Source organism: Pocillopora damicornis, chromosome 5, assembly GCF_964200805.1.
Source record: "Pocillopora damicornis chromosome 5, jaPocDami1.2, whole genome shotgun sequence".
Taxonomy (NCBI): Eukaryota; Metazoa; Cnidaria; class Anthozoa; order Scleractinia; family Pocilloporidae; genus Pocillopora; species Pocillopora damicornis.
In genome coordinates, this window is record NC_142674.1 from 14,089,480 (window position 1) to 14,103,691 (window position 14,212).

General features: G+C 36.8%; 1 pseudogene; it reads left to right on the forward strand.

The window, feature by feature from the left end:
• Nucleotides 1-6,476: 6,476 nt before the first annotated feature.
• LOC149045478 (uncharacterized) lies at nt 6,477-7,361 on the forward strand (annotated as a pseudogene).
• Nucleotides 7,362-14,212: the final 6,851 nt, after the last annotated feature.

A 14,212-nucleotide genomic window follows, 5' to 3' on the forward strand; every position in this document is an offset into this window, starting at 1 on the left:
TTCCGAGGAGCAGTTCATGAAAAACGTAGAAAAAGGAAAGAAAAGGAAAATCACCGGCTAGTACACAGTCGATATCAACGCCCTTGCAACAAAGGAGCACGTTGTTTCGAACGTTTTGGCTTCTGCTTTAGAGAAGGGAGAATTTATGTAATTTTTGTTGCCAGAACTTCTCTTCTTGCTGTAAACCTGAGAAGATATTATCGTCCTAATCGTCGGCCCAGGTACTTAAAAACAAGGTCACGATATACGAAACAGGCAAATATAAACATCTTAAACTTCCCTCATTTTTTGAAACCTAATTTCAACGTTAAATGTATGATATAGGGGAAGCGTTAAAAAAACAAATCAAAATAGAATAATATCAGTTATTTCTAATGGATATTTCGTACACAAGACTCTGCTCACAAAGACAGATAAAAAGAGATTGTAAAACAAATGTGAATCCCACACGCCTAAATTCTCCAAGCAAGTAGCCCCTACGCTTGGACAAAAGTTCAATTACCTTTGTCCCGAAAAAGTTACAGGAAAGTATGAAGGACAAACAATGAATAAATGATTAACTAAGTGAACACATAGGGGTTTTTGGGGGCGATTTTACCGGTAACCACACATCAGGGACCAGTCAACATCACTCATCTGTGGGAAAAGAGGGATGAGGGGAGAATTCTGGGGGTTTCACATGGTTTTGTCATGGAGAACATAGGCAGGGTCAGTCGTCAATAACGGAGATGAAAGAAGGCACTATTGAGAGTTGAGTTTTTCATTTATCCCATCTCCACTTCCCCCTCTCTCTCCCCCCTCCCCCCACCCCTTCGTCCTTCGTTCTTTAGGGAACCTGGCTACGCACATTACGGTTCTCTGAAAGGTTCAAATTATTTATTGCATTGATGCAAAACATGTAATTAATGCTAAAATTTCACTTGAATAAGTTTAGTTTTGAAATGAACTTGATGTTATGCTTAATGTCAAACTTTAATACTTCGAATTCTGATTTGCATATCATGAACAAACGCTAAGGGTCGCCAGTAGGGTTCTTTAATCGCGCGATCCCAACTTAAGTCCCGTAATCCAGACGGTTTATACCGGCTGATCCTGATCCCGGTCTTAAATTTTTGTTCTTCGTCCATTCGCTCAACTTTAAAGGGCCTTTTCGATGGTTGATAATCTTCTCTACCAGCATTGATCTGTTGAAGTCTTTGCTCACTGCAAGCCGTAAGTTTATCTTTTTTTACCCAAACGACACCGTTTATTTTAGAAGTTTTCAAAGTTTTTCACGATAACGTACGCTAGTCACGGTGACGATTTCCTTCCGTTTTAACTTCGATCACGGATAAACATATTAGTAAAGACAGGTCAGTATCAAGGAAACGAATAACAATGTCAACAAGTGCATAAACAAAAGAAAAAGGTGACGGCAATCCCATTGCTTCCATAAGAAGAGAAATTACGAAAAGTCAACTGAGCACAATTTGCTGTTGAAACGAATACTTCCTCCAAAGCAGGGAAAATCTTCCGCTGAGATAATGAGTCTCTCGTTCCAAAGATAAAGTGATCATCATCACATGCGGTCTCGTCGTTCAGAAATAACTCATTCGATTCTTCATCACTGCGAGGGAATCATACTCCAAGATCTCATTTTCCTCTTGGTCTGTCTCTTTTTTTTTTTTTGCTGCTCCTCGAGGTCAGACAGTTCGAAGCTGAGCGGTTGACCTGGCGGAATTTCTCTCTAATCGAGGTACGACGGGAGAGTTCAAACTTTTGCCATCTGAGGCACCGTAACACCGAAATGTTTGCGTCCAGTCCTTCTGTATGTTCTATGGTGCTAATCGGTACAGGTGATAACATTTGAATACCAGTATGACCTCATCTCCTGAAGAAAACTGGCAGAATGCAGTCACAACGTCGCGATCCACACCTAAGTGACCACATCTTGAGACAAATAATTATATTTCTCTTTGAAGTGTTATTTACCACGACTAATAGCTTATTCTACGACATTACTGTTGTTACAGCGGTGTCACCTTATAAAATTTAACCCTCATTGTCTTCAGAAAGTAGAAGGTTGCTGCTTACCCTTAGCCTAACCTTTTTTTTTCCAATTTTTTTGTTCAAAAATGAATGAACTTTTACGTAGGTTTAAGGGCATAAAATCATTACATTTGTTAGGAAAAGGCGAGAAATTTAAAAAAGGGCATTTGGGAATTAAAAGAAGGTTGATAAGGAAAAAGGAAGGGACACCATACTACGTTCAATAGAGTTTCCATGAACTTCGATTAGCATTCTTGACAGAAGGAAAAGGAAATGATAATAAAAAAAATGAAATATAAGAAAAACTAGGTGGATTTAATTTTCTTGTTTTTATCCTCCCTATCAAGCAGGAGGAAATCAGCTAAATTTTCTTTTGTTATGCCACAGTAAACAAGAACTAGCAGGTGATGCATTACTCTGGAAGCCAACACATGGACATCAGCCGAGAAGACGCCCAAAAAAGACCTTCATTGACCAATTGATGGATGACACAGGATGCAGAATTAAACAACTAGCAATTGCAATGGAAGACAGAGAAAGGTGGAGGGAGCGTGTCATGGAATACCGAGCAAACTCGACCTGATGATGATGATGATGCCACATTATTTTTCATTATTCCTATAAAAAACCCTTTTTCATACTTCAATCATGTTTAATTGTCCCTGATGGCTACAGGTAAACCTATTAAAAAGACTAAAAACAACTTATACGACAGTTGGTTAATGCTGTTATTGTATTAGTACATATTGAGACGACACACAAATAGATCACAGTCTAAATTTAAAGTACTTACGGCCAGCTGATTCGTCCACGTGAAACATGAAAAAAAACGAAAACTTATTGAAATGGTCTACTAGTATTATGACAATACCACTAAGCTCTGTAATTTTGTTTTTTTTTCCGGAAAAATTTACATGTCGTTTACCATGGACGACGACAATTCATCATCATCATCAATTCAATGGATGACTCTATTTCTAAAATTATTATTTTCAAAGTAATACAACAACGATAAAATAGCTCAATACATCAAGTAAATTAATACTGCCTCATTCAACAAATTTCGTTTTATTTCATTCGTTGTTAAAGCGATTGTAGCCATCACAAGAATCTTGTCCATATCATTGAAGCTCTATATCCAAAGATAGACGGATGTGAAATGCATTGCATGTAATGTGCGTCAAAGATTATATATATATTTCCCTGTTCTGGAGATGTTATTGTAAAGGTGGGGTTCTCGGTAAACAATTCTTTTTTCTTCCTCTTTTTTTTTTTTCTTTTTTTTTCAAAAAAGCATTTGTTATTATAACTTATTTTGACATTACTTTAGGAGTGGGATAGGCTAAGCCCACAACAAATGTTTAAAAAAAATGTACAATACTCACTGCATTGTTCGTCTGATCCATCTCTACAGTCCCTGTAGTTGTCGCAGCGTCTAGACGCATGGATACACTTCTCTTGATTTGCACAAGCAAACTGATCGTCTCTACAAGTTACTAGATGATCAAAAGAATCAAACGAACCGTGACCAATTGTTGACACTAACTATATATCTTTACACTATCACTTTGACTGTGAAGGTTGCGTCACATCTCACGCTCGCGCTGTAAGTATTGAGAATCTTGTGATATGAAAGGGCAGTTCGCAGCTTACTTTTAAATATTTTTTTTTGTTTTGCTTTATATATATATATATATATATATATCTATATATATTTTTTTTTGTGATTGACACTGTGCAGTTACATTTCATTAGAGATCACGTTTGTTAACTTTTTAACTTCGACAGAGTGGCGTTCGGTCATTTTTTTTTTCTGTTTACCCTTTTAATTTTATTAAACTGTCATCAAATAAACTTCTCATTGAGATGTAGTTTTCCATAGTTTTCTTTCTTTTCTCTCGAAGGCACCAACGAAGGTTTAGAGTGGGTTTTGCCGGATATATTTTCTTAATGACACCATACTCCTGAGTTTGCTTTATTGCAAAATGGTTTTCCCTAAATGTACTGACCTACATGTATTTTTCATGACATTCTAAAATAAAGCTATCCTCCGTAGTATGCTGTTATGCTTTCGTTCTGTCAATTTTCCGATAACATGAGTGAAACTTCTATGTTTAATGATGCCTTAGCCAACCAGAACATCACCCTTAGACCGTGCTTTTCTGAAAAAATTATTTCCTTGGAAATGATGAAAGTAGTAATTTAACATACAAAACAACGGGGTAACGTACTCGCAGATGTGCATGGAACGGCCACCAGTGTGAGCAATAGAGCAGCCCGAGGATTCATGACAATCTTCATGGAAACAAAAAGTAATAAAAAATTAATTAAAAAAGAGGGATTGTAGGGCGTCAAATCGTTCCTTGTTTAGGAAAGGAATAAATTAATTAATTCTCCGACTGTTGGGTTACCAAATCAATCATCCCCACCGATAACAGAAAAGAACAACTGGTAATAAAGATCATTGAAATTATAGAGTTCTTGGAGTAATTTTAATTTTTTTTAAAAGATATTATTTCCTCGAGAAATCAATTTTCCAACGAATAGTTACCGAGAAAACACGTATTCAAATTTAGATGAATGAGGCCGACAGAAAGCTCCAATTTTCAGCTTGAAACTGTTCACATTAGCATATTTATTTGAAGGAAATGAATGTTGTTCCGTTTTCAAAATCCATCTTGTTATAAGCTGAACGGACCAAAAGTGTGTAGAATTGACAAGGACTCAAACAAAGCTTATAGGTGAAAACGAATTTAAACACATTTGTGGCAGTTTCTAAGGATCATGGTAATACCATCTCCGACAAGTTCCCTTGTAATTATCTTAAGTAACTAAAGATTGCAAAGGTGTAATGTTTGATCAACACTCTTTGGAATTTTTCAAGTACCATATTTCCTTGCATAAGAGCCCTCCCCCGAATAAGCCCCCACCCTTTAGGCCAAAATGTCAAATAAGACCCCTACCCTCAAATATGTGCCCCTCCCACTCCCCTCCTCACTTTCTTAATTAGTAGGGAAACAAAAAAGGCTTTTTCTATTGACAATTTATTTATAACTTTTAACCCTCATTTAAAGCGGAAACAGTAAGAATAATAGTGTCTTTTACACTCCAGTTATCCCTATATCCGTGTTCTTCTAGAGTTCGTCTATTTGCATTATCTATGCGCTTGAATTTTTATTCTATTGCTCCGCTCTAGGTAAATGGTCTTAACTTCCCAAGCACAACCAGACCATTCTCGAGGATCAGTAACATCTACGATTATACAGTTATTGGTATGCGTTTAGATGAAACAGTTGATGAGGAATTATCGCTCAATCAAAATGTGACCAACAGGCTTTAAACTGCTTCAATTTGTAAGTTCTAGTCACATTATCATCTGTCATCTTTTTTGAAGCAAATACGTCTTTCCACTTGAAAGATGTTGATATTGACTTAACGTCTTCGTGTATTATGTTGCATACTTCCTTTTTGTATTTCTATTTAATATTTAGCCATATAAAGTTCCAATAACGTTGAAAAGAAATTGAATAAGCGCTCCTCTCGATTAAGCGCCTTTCTTCAAATAAGCACCCCCTCCCCCTCCCCCTCCCCCTCCCCCTCCCCCTAGTGGTTAGAAAAGGGAGATTCTGACGCATTTGAAAACAACCTTGATTTTAATAAACTGCTTAGTCGTTTGTCTCACGATGTAGTCACTTGAGGTGTAGATCGCGACGTTTCGGCTGCTTACTGCTTGTCTTTATCAGGCGATGGGGTCGACTGCTCACGCGTTACCATTTGTATCACGGCGATCGAAACGTCGCCATCTACATCTCAAGTGACAACATCGAGAGACAAACGATTTAACAGTTTATTATTACTTGCCACCACGATCAGCAATAACTTCTTTTACCGGATATTGACCAGAAGTATGGGCGCACAGCTCGATTTCAGCAGTTATTGCAAACCTCTACATAGAGGTATTTGAAGAACAAGCAATAGAATCCACAACACAGAAACCCAAGATCCGGAAGCGCTACATTGATGAATTCATCACCATCCTAGATCGCAGGTATGTGGACTGTCTCTTACAGCACCTCAACAGTCAGCAACCTACCATCCGATTCACCATGGAAACTGAGAAAGACAACAAGATCGTATTTGTCGACTCGTCAGTTATGAGGGAACCATACAGACGCCTGACCAACAGTGTCTACAGAAAACCAACTCACACAAATCAGTAATTAGCGCATGATTCACACCACCCTCAATGAGTAAGACGCGGTATTGTTAAGTGTTTGCATGACCGGGCGAAGCGTCTCGCGAAAAAATCATCAGTCATGAAGGAAAAGAGACATTGATCAGTTCTTATTTCTAACGGTTTTCCCTCTTCCTTTGTACAGAAGGTCACGAAAACAGGAAACTCCTCCCCAAGCCGAAGGCCTGTGGCGTAGTTCAAGTCCACAGCGTTTATGCCCTATGTAAAAGGTGTAGTTCCAAAGCATAATAACAGAGATGCCCTTGTGCCCGGACCTTTTAAACCTATCTTTGTCTCGGCAGTTAGTGGTCACGCAAACAGTTATATCGTGGACAATGTTTCAAGAGCTCTTGTTGACAGATTGACTGTGAAATTCGCAGAAATAATCGCACAGGACAATGATGTTTATGATCTATGCAAGCTCTATGAGGACCTCTCCTTGAGTGAGGATGAGAGGGTGAGCATGTTCAGAGAAGTTATTCAGTCTGTTGACCTTTGAAAGATCAGATGCAATGCTCAAGACCAGAAGAAATTAGGAGTTGACAATGAGAATAAGCTCGATTGTTTATCAGAACAAATATTGGATTCCATCATAAGATTCTGAAGGATCATGGATTCTTCCCAAGAGCTCTTTCTGATGAACTTTTTTTCGAGCTCAGGCTTGCACCTGCCAGTAATGTTCTTATAGGATCTGACAAGACGCAGCTTGCCTATGAATTGAATAAAATTAGCTTGAGTATGAAGTCATTCGCAGTCAAGAACTCGCTGATGAGGCCTTGTCTAAACACAAAAATCGGAAAGAGATTCATGCGTGAGCACGTCACTCAAGACAATCTCAGTAGATAAGGGATTAGACACAATCATCAATGAGGGCATCAGTGTCTTCAGAAGATTTGGTAAGGAAAACAGCGCGATAAATGCAACAGACTTTTACGCTGTAAACAGATTCGCTCTTTTTATCGATCTCAGGAGTATGAGAGACAAGGATCTTCATGGAAGTGGATTGAGATTGGTGAATAAAAAAGAAGTTGAGCTCGGAATTAACAGGAAAGCATCGGGTTCAGGGAATGTTGAATGTCATATAAGCGTGACTTATTAATGAAATAACTTCTCATTTACAAAGGCACGATTTTGACAGAAGAACAAATCAAAGCACGCCACAACATTTTTGCGAGAAGATACAACATTGATATTTGAAAATCTGCACACGAACAATCAACACCCTCCGACACTCCGATGGCGTGACATGAGGATCATTCGAGATGATGATATTCACATCCTCTTCAGACCTCACGAGTGAGACATGGTGAATTATTATTCACCGGTGAAAAATTCAAGTTTTCTTGAAATCGAGGTTGTCCCCAGAATATGCAAGAACTTTTTTTTGAAATCAAAGTTGATTTCAAGGTGGACTTGAAATCAAGGTTAAATCTCATGAGTTGTCTTAAAGATCAAGGTTTTTTCAAAATCCGCTTGAATCCCTCTTTTCTAACTACCCCCCCTCCGCCCCCCCCCCCATTTTAGTCGAGATTTAATGCAGGCAGAACCCGTATGTATAATATCTATACACAGGCGATCACCACCCAAGCACCAAGGAAGCTATTAAATTTTTTTGGGAGTGTCGAAGATATATTCTCGGACCACACCTAATAACACGAAATGGGTACTGAATCAGAAGTTTATCTTCTTCTACTCCCATGTATTCAAAACCACTATGCTCAATAACCCAATGCAATGTGATTGAATTTTCTTGCTACAAATCTAGAGGAAAAAGAAACCAAAAAACACATTTCGAACATCCGCAAAATTTTTTAGAAACTTTATCAATTAATGTGTGATCTGCGTACGAATTTCTCTCTCTCTTTCATTTTTTAGCACGCTGGGTTATAAATTTGTCACTAATTTACGGCCACCTATGGTGATATTGTAGCACTTCTGATAAACATGTAAGTGGCAATGAAAAAGGAGCACCTCACCTTTCTTGTACCTTGGCAGTGACTCAAAACGCTTGCACAATCTGCAAGAATAAAAACATTGCTAACGATGAAATCGGAGCGTTTTTCAAACGGAACTGGAACACTTAAGGATAGGACTTCAATCAGTGACGCTTTGATTAGTTGTGTTATTTGTTCGTCAAAGCCATCTATAGTAAATTCTAATTAGACAAGTTACACTGGAATTTTATAACCAATTTGTTCGGTGTAAAAATAAAAAATCATATCGAAAATAACACAGACATTTATAACGAGACTTGATAAAGCACCGTTAAACATCAATGTAAAAGTTAGACGCGTTTCAAATGAGCATTTACCTCTGGCGCTACATATTTCCTAAAATAAATCCTCCGTTACTGTTCTGTTGAGATAGAAAAGACAATGGTGATCATGAGAATTTATATAATTATAATTATGAGGATATTGGTAATAATGAAAAAAATATCATTTATGAGGATGATATAAATAGTAATGATTTATAGACATATAAATAATCATGTAGCTTTAGTTTTTTCCTAGCTCGATGAGCAATCTTCAAAAAAGCATATTATTCTTTCTGTTCATCACAATTTAAACTTATGACATCATTATTATGTTAAAAAAGCCAATCAAGTAATACATCTTTAGTGCGTGCAACCATCTGGTAACAGATACTATGATTAGCTTATTGACGTCACTGGACTGTTTTTTCAGCAGTTATCAGCAATTGGGAAGTGTTCATTTATTTCTAGCGACCAACAACATATAAAATTAAAAAGCCTTCCCAAACAAAGTGGAGATTCAAAATAAAAAGGATGAAGATGACGAATATTTTGCATAAGAATGTATTTCAGAACCAATAACTATATTCTTGGAATGTTTATGACTTCACTTCGAAGCGAGCCAATAAGAGGACGGTAAAATCGTCCCGTGGCAACCATCTGGCGTAGAATTTAGTGTTGACTAAAAGTAGTTTATTTAAACAGTTTTTCCCCTCTAAACAGTTTTAAACTACTTGTAAATAAATTTCAGTTCACTGCCAAAGCTATTGCCTAGAATGAAAAGTAGTTTATTTAAACAGTTTCAACTCACTGCCAAAGATAATGGAAAACTTATTTTTTGTTTTAATCATTACCTTTCAGTGACACCGCTGAATCCTAAGATCTCCTTTATTTTTAATGCGCAAAATAAAACTACCGTTGAATGTATTTGCCGTAATCGTGCCCCAAAAAAAAATTCTTTAGGCATTATAACTATTTCAAATAAGCCAATCAAGTAAGAGATTGTTAACGCTTGCAACCATCTGGTGACGAGAAGCATAATTATTTTACCAGCGTCATTAGACTGTTGAAACCGATAGCTATCAAAGTTGGTCCTTTTAGAAACTCTGGAGATTGTAGTATAACGACCAGTTTAATATTTCGTTTATCTTTTTCTGTCGAGTTTTGATACTTGCAGAAGAAAACAAATAATATGATAATAATACCTTTTTCAACTTTTCCTTCTGTTGAAAAATTGATCATTTCGAAACGAAGTGGTTATTTGCTAGTTATAAAAACTCGTTACGTGGTAACACAAACAATAAAAGGGAAGAGGACATGGATTTTGCATAAGAATGCATTTTTTAATACAATGACTATTTTCTTTGCTTTGAAGCGAGCCAATAAGAGGACATCAAAATTGTTTCATTGCAACCATCTGGTGTAGAATTAAGTGCGTGTTAACTAAAAATAGTTTATTTAAACTGTTTCCCTTCTAAACAGTTCTGAGTTTATTGTAAATTAATTTCAACTCACTGCCGAAGCTAATGGAAAACTTATTTTGCTTTTATTTGCCACAATCGTCTCTAAAAAAAACTTGTCTTTGGGCATCATCATTATTTCAAATGAGCCAATCAAGTAAGAGATCGTTTACGCTTGCAACCATCCGGTCACAAATAACATAATTGTTTTACTAGCGTCACTGGACTGTTGTAACCAATAGCTGTCAAACTGGTGCTTTAGAAACTCTCGAGATTTAGCAAATTTACGAACGATTCATATTTAGTTTATCTTTTTTCTGTCGAGTTTTGTTTCTCGCATTTTTTTTGTTTGTTTGTTTTTTTTTTTGCGTAACCGTTTTCATTTCGTGTTTTGTTTTGTTTTGGTTTTTTTGCAGTTATAAGCAATTGAGAAGCGTTTAGCCATTTTCAACGACCAACAACGGATAAAATTAAAAACCCTACGATGCAATTGACCTAAGTGCATCATAGTAAATTCAATCGGCAGAATAAAAAAAAATGGGTGAAGATCGTCGACGAAAATTGATTATACACAGCGCACTTTGACAATTGAATTAAACAATAATAGGCCTACAATGAAACATGTTTTAGTGATCCGAACAATACCAGAAGAAAACAAGTGATATCATAATAATACTTTTCTCAGCTGTTTCCTTCTGTTAAAAAAAATTGGTTATTCCCAAAAAGTGGAGAGGCGCTAAATATAAAACCTCGTTACGTGATAACAAAAAATGAAAAGGAAGAGGACGACATGGATTTTGCATAAGAATGCATTTCAGAATCCAATTACTATATTCTTTAAATGTTTATGACTTCACTTTGAAGCGAGCCAATAAGAGGACATCAAAATTGTTCCATTGCAACCATCTGGTGTAGAATTAAGTAAGTGTTGACTAAGAATAGTTTATTTAAACAGTTTTTCCCTTCTAAACAGTTCTGAGTTCATTATAAATTAATTTCAACTCACTGCCAAAGCGAATGGAAAACTGGATGTTTTGTTTTAATCATTATGTTTTAGTAACACCGCTGAATCTTAAGATCTCCTTTGTTTTTAATGCGCAAATTAAAACTACTGTTGAATAAATTTTCCATAATCGTGCCGAAAAGAAACATGTCTTTGGGCATCATCATTATTTCAAATGAGCCAATCAAGTAAGAGATCGTTAGCGCTTGCAACCATCGGGTAACGAATAAAGTAATTATTTTTGGACTATTTTTGGACCAGTTTTTTAGACCATTTTTTTTTTTGGACCATTTTAAAGGGGGGGGGGCACACCATTAGTACTGAGGGGGGGTGGGATGAAGTCTATCAGTACTGAGGGAGGGGTGGGAGACAGAGTGTTATTACCCTGGGAGGGGCGAGAGACGGACTATTACTACGCAGGGAGGGGTGGGAGGTGGTTGTTATCGTAAACACTACTGGTTTTATTGGTTTTTCGACTGAATTTTTGTGTGTCTAAATTTTAGCGCTGGGCCGCGGCGTTTCTTCATTTTTTTTGTCATGCGAAAGCGAAACTGCCACGTAAACACTGGACTTTACATTTTGCCGACGGAAAATATCGGCAAGCAACAGTAGCCACCATAGTTCCACTTCGCAGGTTTCGTAGGTTTTTACGCAAGAAGTGATCGGCAGCGGCCCGGGCAAATTGGAAAACAAACCTAGGGGAGTCGCGAGGAATACCTGGTCGCGATTTCCGGTGCCGGTGATTAACTCCTTTGTTTGCGAAACAGATGCAATCGATATTTGCGCTTTCCCATTTTGCAAGTACAGCAGTGTTTTTGGTCGATTCGAGAACACGGATTCCTCTTCGAAATCGTTCGCTGATGATTTTATATAGTAAAGGTATAAACTTAAAAATTGCGATAGCGCTTGTGAATTCTACATGCTGCTAAGTTAATGGGTAAGGACCGGAAATTCTATGATCTCGTCTGATAAGATCAATGACAAAAGAAAGATAGATAAATTTAGTAATTACATACTGAATACACAAAGGGAAACGTGAAGCAACTGATGGTGCAGAAGTTGACTCAAAAGGCGCACGCATAACTCAACAGTGGAGGATCGTAAACTCAATATTTTCAATAAAAATTAAAGTCCAGTGTTTACGTGACAGTTTCGCTTTCGCATGACAAAAAAATAAGAAACGCCGCGGCTCAGCGGTAAATTTTAGACAAAAAAAATTCAGTCGAAAAAAACAATTAAAATAGTTTGTAAGATCGAGTAAAAGCTTCATTAACCAGTAGTGTTTACTATTACAACCACCTCCTGCCCCTCCCTGCGTAGTAATAGTCCGTCTTTCGCCCCTCCCTGAGTAATAACACTCTGTCTCCCACCCCTCCCTCGGTACTGATAGACTTCATCCCACCCCTCCCTCAGTACTAATGGTGTGCTCCCCCCTTTAAAATAGTCCAAAAAAATTGGTCCAAAAAATATTCCAATCCATATTTTACCCTATGCCTTTTTTCGCACCTGTTTTTATTTTGTGTTTATTTCGTGGTGACGAATGACATAACTACTTTACCGGCGTTTAAAACCTCTGGAGAATTTAGTATTACGAACAGTTTGAAATTTGGTTTTTCTCTGTTCTGTCGAGTTTTGCTTCTCACATTTTTTTCGTATCTGTTTTTATTTCGTGTTCTTTTGTTTTCTTTAAAAAGGAAGAGTATGACGAGTATTTTGCATAAGGAAGTATTTCAGGATCCAATAACTATTATCTTTATACGTTTATGGCCTCACTTTGAAGGGAGCCAATAAGAGGACATCAAAATTGTCCCATTGCCACCATCTGGTGTAGAATTAAGTAAGTGTTAACTAAAAATAGTTTATTTAAAGAGTTATTCCCTTCTAAACAGTTCTGAGTCAATTGTAAATTAATTTCAACTCACTGCCAAAGCTAATGAAAAGCTGAATTTTTTGTTATAATCATTATGTTTTAGTGACACTGCTGAATCCTGAGATCTTTTTTGTTTTGCGCAAATTAAAACTACTGTTGAATACATTTTCCATAATCGTGCCGAAAAAACATGTCTTTGGACATCGTCATTATTTCAAATGAGCCAATCAAGTACGAGATCGTTAACGCTTGCAACCATCGGGTAACGAATAACGTAATTATTTTACTAGCGTCACTGGACAAGAACTGTTGAAATTGGTGCTTTTACTGACTTTGGAGATTTAGCATTACGAACAGTTCAATATTTAGTTTATCTTTTTTCTGCCGAGTTTTCCCTCTTGCTCTATTTTTTTCGTACTTGTTTTCATTTCGTGTTTTGACAGTGACGAATGACATGACCAGCGTTATCAGACTGTATAATCGATTGCTGTCAAAATTGGTTCTTTTTAAAACTCTGGATATTTGAATATTACGAAGAGTTTAAAATTTGGCTTTCTCTGTTCTGTAGAGTTTTGCTTCTCGCTCTTTTTTTTTTCCTACCTGTTTTTATTTCGTGTTTATTTCGTGGTGACGCATGACATAACTATTTTACCAGCGTCATCGGTCTGTGTAATCGATTGCTGTCAAAATTGGTCCTTTAAAAGCTCGGGAGAATTTAGTATTACGAACAGTTTGAAATTTGGTTTTTCTCTGTTTTGTTGAGTTTTGCATGTAGCTTATTTTTTCCTACCTGTTTTTACTTCCTGTTCTTTTGTTTTCTTTGTTTTTTTTTTCTCAGCAGTTATTAACAATTGAGAAGCGTTTGGCTATTATCTTTGACCGACAGCAAATACCATTAAAAAGGCCTATAATGCAACTGAATAAAGTGCATCATGGTAAATGCCGTCGGCAGAATCGAAATAAAAAGGATGAAGATCGTCGACGAAAATTGACAGCGAATCATCAACATTTTAACAACTGAATCAAACATTTAGTAGATCTAGAATAAAAAGTAGTTTATTAAACAGTTTTTCCCTTCTGGACAGTCTTGAGTTCATTGTAAATTAATTTCAACTCACTGCCAAAGCTCATGGAAAACTTATCTTTTGTTCTAATCATTACCGTTTAGAGACACCGCTGAATCCTAAGATCTCCTTTGTTTTTAATGCCAAAATTAAAACCTACTTTTGAATTTATTTGCCATAATCGTGCCAAAAAAAACATCTCTTTGGGCGTTTTTATTATTTCAAATGAGTCAGTCAAGTAAGAGATCGTTAACGCTTGCAACCATCTGGTGACGAATAAGATAACTATTTTCCTAACG